Source organism: Cuculus canorus, chromosome 1 (assembly GCF_017976375.1).
Source record: "Cuculus canorus isolate bCucCan1 chromosome 1, bCucCan1.pri, whole genome shotgun sequence".
Taxonomy (NCBI): Eukaryota; Metazoa; Chordata; class Aves; order Cuculiformes; family Cuculidae; genus Cuculus; species Cuculus canorus.
The window spans coordinates 60223342-60237524 of NC_071401.1; the positions used below are offsets into that span (position 1 = coordinate 60223342).

The 14183-nt window shown below is 36.5% G+C and overlaps 1 long non-coding RNA gene across 6 annotated transcripts in view; it reads right to left on the reverse strand.

Moving 5' to 3' along the window:
• LOC128850984 (uncharacterized) overlaps positions 1-13872 on the reverse strand; it is a 55913-nt gene extending 42041 nt beyond the window's left edge. For 5 of the 6 annotated variants that reach the window (XR_008448262.1, XR_008448261.1, XR_008448263.1 and 2 more), the window contains exons 1-2: positions 13748-13872; positions 7959-8108 (exon numbers count right to left, since the gene is read on the reverse strand). This is a non-coding gene — a long non-coding RNA (uncharacterized LOC128850984). Of the gene's footprint in view, positions 1-6601; positions 6626-7958; positions 8109-13747 lie in introns of all 6 variants that reach the window. The other variant, XR_008448259.1, reaches the window with a different exon arrangement.
• Positions 13873-14183: the final 311 nt, after the last annotated feature.

Sequence of the window (14183 nt, forward strand, 5' to 3'; positions counted from 1 at the left end):
AATGGACTGGTTGTTCTTATAATTTTCCTTATATCAGGACTCTCAGGCACAAGCTGTACTGAAGTGATCAGAGTGGTCAGAGATACTTAGGCTATGTTATTTTTTCAATGTATCACATTATTCAGGACCATTTTTCACTGTGGTTTGCGCTGTATATTGAGGAAGTAGTCTAAGACTTATCCTGGTTTCATTTGTGTATGAATTTGCTATTAACAGATAAACTAAGATGCTGTAGCCAACACATTGATGAAACTATATGATGTTTCATAATAAAGGCTTACTGTCCCCTACCATTACTCTCAACCTCAGATATTCAGGATACATCTCTAGTAGAAAAATAGACATCACTTGAACCGTTTTCTGGCACTGAGGCGAGGTGGCAAGGGCCAAGCTGCATCTGTATTTTTAAACTGTTTTGCCTTCAAAGACAGGGTGACTACATTCACATTGCCCACTAAGAATGGTTGCTAGCCTGTGTGTGCTCCTAAACCAGGCTAACAAATTGTTTGGTGGAGTTCTGAGTGGAATAGACCAAAACCACAACATAGTCTGTTTAAATAATCGAATATTATAGATGATTGAATTCCAGTACCCAGGAACATTCCCTGGCACTGCATAATTTGCCAGTAGAGACAAAAACCTCAAGAAATGATTCACCTAACCTAACTGCCGGTCTTCAGTGTAGATGTCTTCATTTAAGTTAATTTCTCTGAGCCTCTTCCATAGCCAAAGAGGGAAGTAAATATTCTTAAAGAACAATTCATTTCAGTTAACTATTTGCATTAGAATGAGATGAACCATTCTTTAAAAGCACCTTTTTTTCCCTCATTGTTAAAGAGAACTCAGGGGACTGGTTCAAATGTGTATGTCCGCCAGAGATCAGATGTTTTTCTCCATGGGATGCAGACGCTCTAGTCAAGAAAGTTTTACTACATGGAGATGGTACTACACTCCTTCTCATCCTCCCTCTTCTCTCAGAAGCATATGCTTGTGTTTTGTTTTGGGACAGAAACATGAAGAAAAGCTAAGTAGAAAAGTATTTTTGTTTGTTTTGCTAATTAACTACTCCTAATTAAATCTGTCTGGAAATTACACAAAAAAAAACCAGTATCCCTGGATTCCCAGTCAGTCTATGCTACTAGATGAGAAAACAGATACTTTAGCAGAGCAACTCAAACCTTTGCAAAACTGCCCACTTTCCTGAAAAATACATCACAAGCAATTAGGAAAGATATTAAGGCTCAGGGGATGCCACTAAATCAATTCCCTACTTATAATGCAAAATTACAATGCATTCAGTGACTGGTGATTGCTAGGAATCAACCTGATTCAGTTGTTGGGAATCTGTGCTTTGACTGATCAAACTATTAAGTCTGCATTTTCAGCTCTCCTTGCAGGTCTCCTCGAACTTGTTCAAACAACATGAATAGATTTTATGCATTATTTATCTTGCACTAAAGAGTGCAGTTTATGTAAACAAAAATAAATGATGTTGTTTTCTTTCCCTAAAAGCTTGCAAAATAAAGGCAGACGTAAAATAAAGTGTCTGGCAAAGATTAGGAGAATGTGACTTTACATTTATTTTGGATCAATACAGCAATAGAGGTACCTTTTTTTAAAGTGCTGGATTTGACACTGTATTATTTCAACTTCACATCTCTGTAAATCTGCTAAAATCAATGCAATTCAAATAGAAAAAAAAAAACCAATACTCACAGAGATGAACCTGAACCTGTACATGTAAAGATCTATATTTTCAAGCACGATTGGTGAGGGACTATCCTTTCTTCCCAGGGATACAAAGTTAGATGAACTGCTTGTTCTTGATTTTAAAGCATCAAACATACACCTGCTAGTAGCTACATTCCTTTCAGACGCTCTAAAAAAAACTTATGTTCTGTTGTTCCACTGATATTATTTTGGAAGGAAGGATCATCAAGGAATTAAGTAAAAATATCATGAACGGCAGTATAATAGCAAAGCAAGAAAAAGAGCAGAAGAAAATGTTCTCACTATATAAACCCTGTTTCAACTTTATACCATCTACGTCAATGGGATTCATTTTCTCCTGTATTTTTTCTCAAAGAAATGTCATAACACACTTTTCCAGTCAAGCTTGTAACTACGGGACAAAACTTACGTGTTCAAAAGTGGCTAGTGGTTTGGGCTTTCCCTTACACGACCACTTAAAAGTGCTTAATTTTTAGGGATCAAATCCTCAATGTCCTCTAAAAACCAGGAATATTGCTGACAATTTCAAATTAATTGAGAAAGAGATCATTCAGACTGGGCTGTTCCTGGCAGTTGTGCCTCCAGAAAAGATAATATTGTGTTCTGGAAAAGAGCAATCCGAGAGTACCAAGGTGCAGTAAGCTCTAAGGGGTCAATTTCATTCTCAGCTATCTAAAAGACATGTGCAAAGGTAAGAAAGGCTGTTTGCACACAGAGAAGGTGGAGAGAGAGGCATTAAATGATGGAGTGTTTTGTTTGTTTTATTTTTTTAAAACACTTTCTATTAAATGTCATTCTTAGTTGACATTACTTAGCTAACCATAACAGCACCTTAAGTTTAGTGTGCAGACTAAGAACGTCATTCAGTTTTCAGTCAGGTGTTCACCTGTATTAAGCTCTGGACTTGAGAGTTGTCTGGACTTAAAGTAGAAAGGAAGCCTTAAGCCAGGAAATGGAGGCATGAGGCATGTTTGAAATCTTGTCTCTCCCATATACATGGAAGAATCTTTTCACAATTGAGACCAAAATGTACATGCAGCTGGCTTTTGCAGCTTGAAATCTTCTCTCACACTTGGAGGTAAGAATGAGGTTTCCCTCATTATGCATCTGTGAAGTTTATTTTTAAACACATAGGCAGAGGAACAAGTTGTGCTCAGACTTTTGCGGTTTCTTAGTAGAAGTGTAGGAACTCCTCCTTCACTTTCAGATAACATAGTCCCGTAGCTCTCACCTCCTCAGTAATTGGTGTTACCACTACAGAGCCTTGAGCTGAAGGTCTTCCACTGTGCAAAGCAAAATGGGGTCATTGGGAAAATAAGCAAGAAGAAAGCTAATTCTCTTAATTAGTGATGAGCACAGCCCTTTAAGAGGAGGAAGAGATTTTAGGCTCTCTTTACCTGCACCCTGAACTGTGTATTCAGTATTCATTGAGGTTCTATTGAAAAGAAAAACCCACAAAAGTAAAGGAAAAGAAGTCAATGGAGTCATCTTCTCCTGGCTAATCTTCTCTGTCCTAAGTCTGGGGAGTTTAAAGTGGCTTCATCATCCCTTGCAGTGCAGTGGCTTAGAGACATACCTGTTCTTATAATTTTATTGAACTGTTGCACCACCTGAAGCATTAACTCATTCAACTTGACAAGTTATCGTAAGTCCTTGCTACAAGATCTTGCAGGTACATAGGTTAGTTATTTCAGCAACATAAGATGGAAACGATCTGAACACCTTTGTTGAACGTGTTGAGTTTGATCTCTATTTTATCTGCAATATTCTTAACTACTACATCTAGTTTTAACTGCCTAAATTATCTTATTATCTTAATATATTGGCCCTTATGCCAATGTCATCCCTTCTGGATGACACTAAATACTCACCCTTTGTGTCTTATCTGTTTTGTGTTAAATCTAAATCCCATTTTTACTGCTGAGAGACCTCACATCTAACTATTCTTTCACTTAGATGTCAGGGTCAGGGAATAGTTTTTGTAAAGTTCTTCAGGCCTGTCTTTTTGAAACAAAGACTTATCATTGCTGTCTATTTTGTGTTTGCTTTTATATTTAATTTAAATTAAATCAACTCAGGAGTCAAAGCTATCTGCTATAATTAGGACTACCATTATCTCTTCACCCTATGCCAAAACAAAAATGATAAAAGCATTACCTCCTGTCGGTAAGGGAAGAAAATTTCCAGCCCTCAAACCCAGCTATATCCAGATGCTATCAATATAAAATACAAAATTTTTTCAGGCTATTTACATGAAACTTTGTTTCCCATACCAGCACAATTCTGGCAATAGTTCTATCTCTTAAACCACTAAGGAAGTTTCTATCCATGTCTAAATCCAGCCCGAGTCACACCAGATTTCTGATGTAAAATGTCTCTACCATTCACATTTTCAGGGGCAGGGGGGAAATTGAGTTTAAGTTAGCTTAATTTTGAATTTGTAGAACTTGATGGTAAAAGTTGTAAAAAGAGATATTCTTGAGAGATTGTGAGATTCATCCAACTTCTTTTTTTTTTGTTATTGTAAAAATCCCCACAAAGAAAGGTAGCTCTGTAGCATTTTCTGTTTTCACTTACTGACCTGGCTAAAACTGGGGATTTGAAAAGTGACTACAGAACAAAAAACAGTCAGGAAAGGTTATGTCAGCTTTTTTTTTTTTTAAACCAAAGTACTGATTCATTGGAAACACACTTTGAGATTTGCACAGATTTTTAAGTCTATTTTTTTTAATTTTTAAACTTATTTTCACATTCCAGATTTGACAAAGACTCTGTCACTAGTGCCACCAGGGAAAGTGGTCTCTGGCAGGTTCAGCTGTTGTGGTAAGGTTAGTGGATAGAGTTTGCTAACAAAATCAGGCACTCGCCAACCCACACCGACCACGTGATGAGTTTCCAGCACAGACCTTTAACATGATGAATCCAGACTGATGAATTTTTTTTCTGCTCTTGTGAAGGTAGGAGGAAAACTCTTAGTGACAGGGGAACCTTGAGGACAGACTTATCAACAACTGTGATTACAGAATTTAAAATCATCAGAATTTAAGAAAAAAACAATTGTTCTTTTTTGCAATTACCCAGTAGCAACTCTGAGTAAATTAGCTCTCTAAAACCACTCTTAAGCTTCTTTTAAGGGATCCTTCATTTTGCATATAAAATACATTGCAAAATTCAGGCTTTCATTACATCCACTGTAGTTACATTACTATTTTCCCTTATTGCAGCATGTTATCCATAAAAGCCAAACATGGAACTCCATAACTGGATACTTTAGTGGCCAGTTGTAAACATGTATATATACATTCAAACAATGTATAGATTATCATGACAATAGGGGATATTAATAAATTTTACATAATTGGTTTTAATGATAGGAGAATTGCTGTACCAGAGAAATGAGGCACAAAGACTCCCTGAAGACTGTATTGAGACCTTCTCTTTCTTCTCTGCCTGTGACAGAAGAATCCAGCAGAATTTCTCACTCATACAATTTTATGTTCAGATAACTGTCTTCAGACTCCTTATTTAATGTACAGTTAGAAGTTTCCAAGCACTTGGTCATACATAAAATTATTATCACAGCATTGACTGGAAATGTCATAGAAAATATTCATTTAATACTGCTTCGTAATCAATATGATAGTCTTCAGACAACTTTTTTCTGGCATTTCTATCCTGTCCTCCGAGAAAAGTTTGCTAAACATAAATTCAGGCAAAACAGCCAGGTCACCTTCAACCAGGTAGCAGAGCTCCCTGAGGTGCTGACTGAGGGGTGAGAAGGACAGCTCTCTGGCTCCAATTCCACCCTTAGTTTGGCATGCCTGCTTAAATTCTGTTGCAGTCAAATGGGATTATTTAAAGCTTAAAGTCAAGCATGTGCTTAAATACTTTGTCAAATCCAAGTATTGTCCATGGAATTCACTCCAGATATTAACAGCAGACCTGAAGATATCCAGTTGGACAGTTTTTTAAGCTTTTACTGCATGAAAAAATACTGATTTTTGTGTGACCCTTTTTCCATTTGGATTTGCAGGCAGAAGTTTTACAGTACATCACTTGATGGGAATTTTAATGATGAGATAAAAAAATAATGGTTTATTCCAGCTGTTGGAAAGTGTTCGATGCCGTGTACTAATCAACAAGTGTTTGTAAGGCACAGAATAAAAATAATAAATATGCTTCTCCAGTCATTTCTTCTTAGCCATCTCTACTACCTGTGCTTTTCTCTTAAGAGTTCATTGACTGAAGTCAGATCACTGGCATAGTTTTCTGTGGAAAATATACATACAGTTTTTTCTTTTTAAGCCCTAAATTCTTACAGCATGAATAAAGAAGAAACCAACCACAGCAGTCTCCTAATTGTTTAGAAATGTTGTTCTGAAATTAAGGTGTCTATTTTAATTCATTTGATATTATTCAGCCTCTTGAAACACTGAATGATGATCTATTGTAATAGGTGCTCATATTCATGAAAAAAAGGAATTATTTTTCATCATGGAAGTTTATGTGCAAATTGGAATGGGGTTCAATGAACAGCTGAGAAGATAAACATCTGAAGCAATGTTATTTGTCAGCAGGCTGACTTTTATTTCATATTTTCTGAGATGGGAACTTAATCTTTAAATTACAATACAAAAGACATAGAAACCCAGAAATGAAAGAAAAGAAAATCTATGGCCACCCAACAGATATCCCTTCTTCCACCCACCAATCCATAACTTTACACACAACAGAGACACCATACCCACAGATCAAGCACTTGTGATTCTGCTCCTTATACATGGCAATTTTATTTTTTACCTCCCCATCAGAAAACCCACCTTATCCCTTCACACACAATGACCTACAAAAAATATATATATATACTCACCATTCATAGCTTTCTAAAGAGAAGCTGTAGTGAGAAGAGTTAGACAGATTAGAATGCCAGTCTACGAAACAGTACAAAAGTGGTGGTCTGGTTGTTACCTGCTACTAGTGACTTAACATTATTTTTCTGGCTTCTCTGTATTTCTGTCAGGTATCTGTGAAGAAATTTCACCTGACAGAGGGCTAAGATTGTATATACTTCTGGTAAACACTTTTTTGTGTCATAATACATGCCAGAAATTGTCAAAATCGAATAGAAATAGATTCCTCTGTCTTTCCAAAATTGTTATTTCCAGAGATCAAATTAATTCAATTAAATTTGGTAGACTATGTTTCTTAGTTTCAGGTTTAGACTTTGTATTGAGTACTGTGTGAAAATACATCTTGCAGCCAAATCTGCAAATAAGCTGAAGTCATAAAGAAAATATCAGACATAGCAGTTGTGAAACACAGGAGCACTACACATAAAATTGTGTGTGCAGTGCCCCGGCTTGGGAGGACCAGCAGTAGGGTGTTCGCAGCGAAGGGCCTGCAACGCTGAAACCTGCTTCCTTTGGCCCTCCGCCAGAGCCCCAGTTTGGCAAAATTTAGAGTGTAATGTAAGGCCTGTCTGTTCAGCAGACTGGTTTAAATACCGTTGGATTATTCTTAGCAATAGGATACGTTTTGGGGAGTTCTGCTTTTTTTTATTTTGTTGCTTATAAGGTTGTTGATTATAAAGAGTTCTATATTTTTCTGATGTTTAGGATTGTCATTCAAGAAGTGTGGTGCACATGCATGATGGTGGGAGGCCAAAATTAATTAGATTTGCTTCGTTTCCAATCAGGCAATGCACACTTGGATGAGAGTACAATAAAATCATGCTCTAAATCACAGATCCAGGATGACTATTTCCTTCTTAGTAGAGAGCACAATTTTTAATCAACTTTCCCTAATTTCAAATACAGATGATCCTCTCAGCCATGTCACCTTGCATTTGGGAAATTAATTGCGCATTTTCCAATTTGAAGTTATCTAGTTCTGCCAGTTTAGACTGCGATTACTTCCTGAGCTACACTTTGATGTTCTTAGTGCCTTTACAGCTGTACGGTTGGACCATCTGTGCCTCCTCAGGTTTCCTTCAGAAACCAAAGGGGTACATCTAGCAGTCTTTAGGATGAAGTGTGGCTAAGGAGCCTCACAGCTGTCACATCCTGGCTGCAAAGACATTGTCTGTAAACTACTGGAATTAAATCATACTATCCTGTGCAATTTTACAGCTTTGCTTGTTGCCTTGATTGCAAGAACCTCTAGATGGTTAAAAGCAGGATTTATAAAGTTCCTCTCAGGGTAAGCCAGCCAGCCTCTTTGGAACTTACTTCATGGTCATATGACAAGGCTCCTCCTCTGTCATGTGAATTGACTTTGTGATTGAGAACAGCAACTAATGTAGCCAAGTTTCTTACAGATTTGTGTCTTCTGTTCCATACACTGGAATATCTGTATTTCCCTCCCAAATTGTCCACTTCCTGGAAAAGAGAAGGCACTGTCTGTTATATCTGCCTCTTGTTATGTGTTGATTAGCTAGTTATTTATGCAAATCCTACTTGTTCAGATAGTAGTTGCATCTTGACTTCTGAACATTCATCCAGAAAAGACAAGATCTCTGTACACATTTCCTTAAATAGGACCCTTTCTTCCAAACAGTTGGCTAACACTGAATAAACTCATGAGACATCTATATTTCTATCAAAAACTGAGGGGGAAAACAATCCTAAAGCTGGACATTTACATGTAATGGTCAAAAAAAATGTTGAAGAAAAATTTTAATGGTTAAGAGATATTTTAGATAAAGAAATGAAGGCTGCTTAGACTTCTGTTATGCCAAAGGCACTTTTGGTGGAAAATTTTAATCAAGTTTTTTTCTTTATACGTTATATATCAATTACATATATGTGGAAATGTAATTCTGTAACTTTTCTGTGCATGTCTATCATAGAATCATTGCTTATATTCATAACTGAGGCTGCTTTTTAATTAATGCAAGGATGCAACTACTAGGAAGAACAAGTTCTCCAAAATTGCAGTACTTTCACTTCAAATTTAGAAAACTCCCTAAAAATGACAAATAAAATAATCTATACATAGATTTATTTAAAATGGACATTTTAAAAAATATGCAATTACATTTTCTGCTTTTTTTTCCTAGTAAATTGCCTTAGTTACATACAAACACTTTACTTCATTCTTATACAAAATGATAGGACATGGTGGCCCTTTTAAATTAAAAGGGCAAATCTTCATAAGGCAAGAAGAGATCATTAGGCTTATTTATTTTACTCAACTGCATAACATAGAATTTCCACAAGTACTTAGAATAGAATCATGGAATTGTTTCGGTTGGAAGGGACCTTGAAGATAATCCAGTTCCAATCCCCCTGCAATAGGCAGGGAACAGCTTTGACTGAATCAGGTTGCTGAAAGCCTCATCCAACCTGGCATTCAACACCTCCCACAACTTCTCGGGACAACCTGTTCCAGCACCTCACTTCTCTCACAGGAAAAAAATTTCAAACTAATATCTAATCTGTATCTAACCTCTTTCAGCGCAAAACCATTATCCCTTGTCCTGTCACTGCAATCCCTGATAAAAAGCTCATCCCCAGCTTTCCCATAAGCCCCCTTTAGGTAGTAGAAGGCTGCTATAAGTTCTCCCCAGAGAGCCCAGCTCTCCACTTTTGCTCATATGGGAGGTGGCTCCAGCCCTCTAATCATCTTCATGGCCCTCTTCTTGACCTGCTCTAACAGATCCGTGTCCTTCCTGTGCTGAGGGCTCCAGAATTGAATGCAGTGCTCCAGGCAAGGTCTCACGAGAGCAAAGTAGAGGGGGAGAATCATCTCCTTCTGACATCAAGTCCATGACCATACCCTGAACGGGTACCTTTTAAACCTTAACTGTCACAGGATCCAGAACTTGCTAGGAAAGTTGTTACAGAGGTTATTTTGTCTCAGTATTAAAAATTTGTTCTGTATTGATATCCTGTATCTTCTAGCTTGTAGTCTGCAACCATCACAAATCTTTTTCCGGTGAGATAAGTACAGAGTCTGCTTTTTAAATTATCCATTTGATCAGACCTTTTCAAAACAAATGGCCAAGAGAAGATGAGGATTATGCAGGTTTTGCAAAAAGGAGTGGGAAATATGCCAGGGAATTTAGAGTGTGAAAAACGGAGAGAATGTCAAAGACAGTATAGGTTAAGAGACATGAGAAGATAAGGGAATCTACAGGAAGAAGCATGAAATATATGACCATTTCAGTTACTTTCCACTGTTCTGGGGAAGGAAAACAGTTGTAAATTCAATCCAGTAAGCCAGTCCATTCCACAGGCTTTGCACTACTGGTAAGTAAACACTCAAAGAAGCCCACAACATTTGAAAAACTGTATCACCTAGGCAACACCAGGAGTGGGTGAGGCAAATAAGAAAAGAACCATTGTTAAAAAATCAGGGTAGTTTAATCTGGAACAACAAACACTGAAATGCCCAAATCATACTTTTTTCCCATGATATATCTTATGGGGCAGTCTTAACATGATTTAAGTAGTACGCATGTCCAAAGACTGGAATAAGTTTAGAATAAGTTTGGATTTCTTGAAAATTTCATGTTAGTTGTCATGATTCCTTGCTTTCAAGTCTATTTGATGGCAATTTTATCAGTTCATGGTCCCTCAGTTCAAGAATGCTAGATTCATAAACCAAAATATTCCAAGCAAAAGTGTTACTTCCAAAAGGAACCAATTTATTTCCATGACAGTTTGTCCACTCTCTGATTTCTAGGCTATTGGTGTAGCTGACCATTTGGGTGCATACCAATATGATGCCCATATCCGTGATGCTTTGTAGCTTATCTACAAAGTACTGTTATCAAGCCAGGATTTCTCAAGTGTGCAATCAGATTTTTTTAAAATACTCCACTTCTGGTTTTCTGCATTTATCATATGGTTTCCAATATAATTATATTTCTAAATGTTTTTAACTATGATAGAAATTTTGATTCTTGTCCACTCCTGAGACCAATATATTATTACTGTAATTTTTTGCCTTTAACTGCTGTTATGAACTGTCAGCTTTCACTCCATTTTAACTTTACATTCGACAGATAAATAGAAATATGATGAACTGGGAAAATGAAAAACAGAGAAAGCTATATATAATCTGAGTGTGATTCTTCTTTTTCTGATGCCAAAGGCTAATGTTCCAGGATAAACCCAAGATGAGTTAACATAGTCCAAGCACCGAAAATTTCTTCTTATTTGGAAATTCTATATCCTTTACAAACTATTCAAATTTCATTTCTTAATTCAGATCTATTTCTATTATAGCTGTGAAGTACTGAGCTCCCTCTTGTGACTAGCACCTGAACATTATTTTGATTTTGGAACTACACATCCTGTATTTGCCTGAGAAAAGCAGAACTATTTCAGATACTGGGTTCCATCAGCTCAGCTTCACTTGCATTTATTAATGTTGTTAAAAAATGGCAACAGTGGCTGTTTGGTCTGATTCGATCTTCTTAATTTTTGATGAATCACCCTTTGTATAGCTCGTCTGTCAAAGAAAAAGCAATCGAGTCTCCTCAAAGATTTCCATTTCTAATGGTGGATCTGTGTCTTCATGGAAATTAATTGATCATCCCTTAGTGACTGATGATGCAATAAACATGACATGGATAGCTGATAATCAAATGAAGACATAAGATAAATTTACCAACCACAGAGCCAGGAAATACAATCCATCATATTTGACAGCAATTTCCCTTCAGAATTGCAAGGCTGTATTTCTTTATTTACATTTGATGATTCAGGTAAAATGGTTCATTAGCATAGGTACAGTCATTTCTGTATGATCTGTGTTGTATGTGTGTAGCTTAATCTGAGATGGTATTAGGAATAACTTTTATACCTATGTAACTATGAACACAGTATGTTTGCACTAATATATCAGTTAATTTTCGTTTGATATAGACATATTGATAGAAATTTTTTGTATAGAAATGACCATTAGTAGAAGACTGAATATGTGAAAAAGTCTAAAATGTATAGAACAGGAAGAACCCAGGTCAATATGCTCTTGTTTAGCATTCTGACCTGGAACATGAGTTCTTTGAGACTATTTCTTGATGGATGATATAGAAGAAGTAACAACCTCTCATACTAAAATCTGAGTTACGTGTCTTATCTGGGAAATAAATATCTATAAATAATGTAATCTATTGGTTTCCAATAGTTTTCCACATCTTTGCATTTAAAAGAGGGTTAAAAACAACTAAAATTTTAATCTTTTTAAAAGGAGCCACAAAGGAACAATTAAAAAATGTCTTGCTTAATAGAACTATTTGTAAGAACGTTCATTTTCACTTCTTCTAAATTCTAATATTAACTAGGACTAAAAACTCCAGGCTGCCATTCTTAAAATCCTTAGTTAATATGATTTCCATCATCTGACAGTCCAAAAATAGGATTATGCTTACAATGCTACCATTGCGAAGGGCCCTAAATCTAGCACTGGTTATAAATCTCCCATTTTTTCAGACTATTGCAAACCCAAATTTTACTGCATCTAGTCTACAGGTAGACACATGTCAGTGTGACAAAGCAAATGTCTTTGCTAATCTTGTTACCCACAGATGCAGTAATATATTTTTCCAGGCAAGAGAAAAACACGTACCCTGAACTCTATAGTCTTTACTCATACTAATCTACTGCTGAAGTGGACTGGAGCTTTGAACAGTGTAAAGTTACAGTTTAATGAATGCTGGTTCTTCTGCATAGGAGAAAGTCATATGCTTTCATACTCTCTCAGCTTCATTTCCTTCCAAGGCTCATTAATTTTGAAAAGAGCTAGCTTTCTTACCCTTGCCTCCTAGTAGGTGGTGTTGCACTAGCATAAATATAAGGGTATTTATATTTTTAGCTGGGAGAAGAGGAAAGGAGTATGATAAACCTCAATTGCTCAGTCAAAGAGGTTTGGCTGAGTATCCACATTAAGTCAAGGAAAACGTCAATGGATTTCATGGTGGTCACTGCATTGCCTAAATTGGCCAGATCATAACATTATTGTGCAGCAGGCATGAACACTTGTAACTTCACAGGACCCTAGCAATTTGTCTGGATTCAGACGCTGTGCCTGTCACAATCCGACCACACTGTGAATAAAAAACAGATATTTTCTTTTTTTTCAGAATCCCAGGTTTATGCACAGCAACTCAGCAACTCCTTCGGCAGAGTGGAGCATATAATAAATAATGCATTCATTCCAATGTGTTCAAGTTATTGAGTGTGGACATGGTGGTTCTGGTTTTCAAAATAATGTATTTTAAAATACACCAGAAAAGTTGACAACTTAAATGTTGGGAGATTCACACAAAATAATAAGTATTGTATTTCTTTTGAAAAATGTTACTCAAGCAGTCAAAGGAGACAAGTGGGAACAGTTACAAACAGTGATGAATGGCCCAAAATTCCTGGTAAGAGCACAAATAAAATCTAAAATAGCACTTTACAATCTTTGTCTTCAGTTCCTTACGCTCATAGCAATATTCTCAGTATTAGTACTGTTCACATTTCCTTCAGGTCAGTAAAAAGCCTTTTCCCATCCATTCAGTCACTATCTTCTGTTTCTTGAGTCGTTCTATAATTTGTTGTCTAAATGATGTAATACATTGCTTTTATCTTTACAGAGTAAGACATTGGTCCTATTATATGGGGGAGTATTTCCACCACTTACTTTATTTGCTTTTTATGTTTGTTCTTTACCTTCTTAGAGACCAAGAAAAATTCCAATAAACAAGACAAAAATGAGAATGTGACCCTTTAATAGATGAGTGGATGTTCTTTTGAAATCTACCAAAGTACTGGAAAAACCTTTCTTTTTCTTCTTCCATCCTACTGTGCTGATCTGCCCACTTGTCCTGCTGCAAAGTCATCTGAGAAATATTCCACAGGCTCTTTGATTCAGGCTCTTTGAGGCGATACATCATCAACAATAAATTTGGTTTGTTAGATGAAGCAAACCAAACCTTGTTTGCTGCAGAGAATCTCTGTAAACTTTTCCTGAGCATACTTCGACAAAAGAAGAAATTTATCAGAGGTTAGTATTACATGCTTACCAGCTCATGTGTCCTCTTCAGAGAGTTTAATTCAAATCTGAATCTTTATAACAGCAGCTGTAGGCAACCTTTACGTTGATACAAGCAGGAAGGGAGAAGGAAAGCTCTTTGCTTCCCACTGTTTCACGTCTAGGTTTAATGCACAAGGACAATTCTTGTGACAAATGAGTGACCACAAACCTAGCAAAATATTAGCTACAGAACACCTCATGTTAGCGGCATCTGAAAGAGCTGAAGAGCTTCAGTTATTGAAGGACTCATGAATACATGTTGTAAAACTTATTCATAACAAAGACTCTGAATATTGATTGTTCATCTGATAGTCAATCCTGGAAGTACCTTCAGACCATAACTGCTGATCTGTCACCTGGAAGGCCCTCTATTCTGACATTTGTCCTTTTGATTTTATATATAATATTCAAACTTCTGACACTGC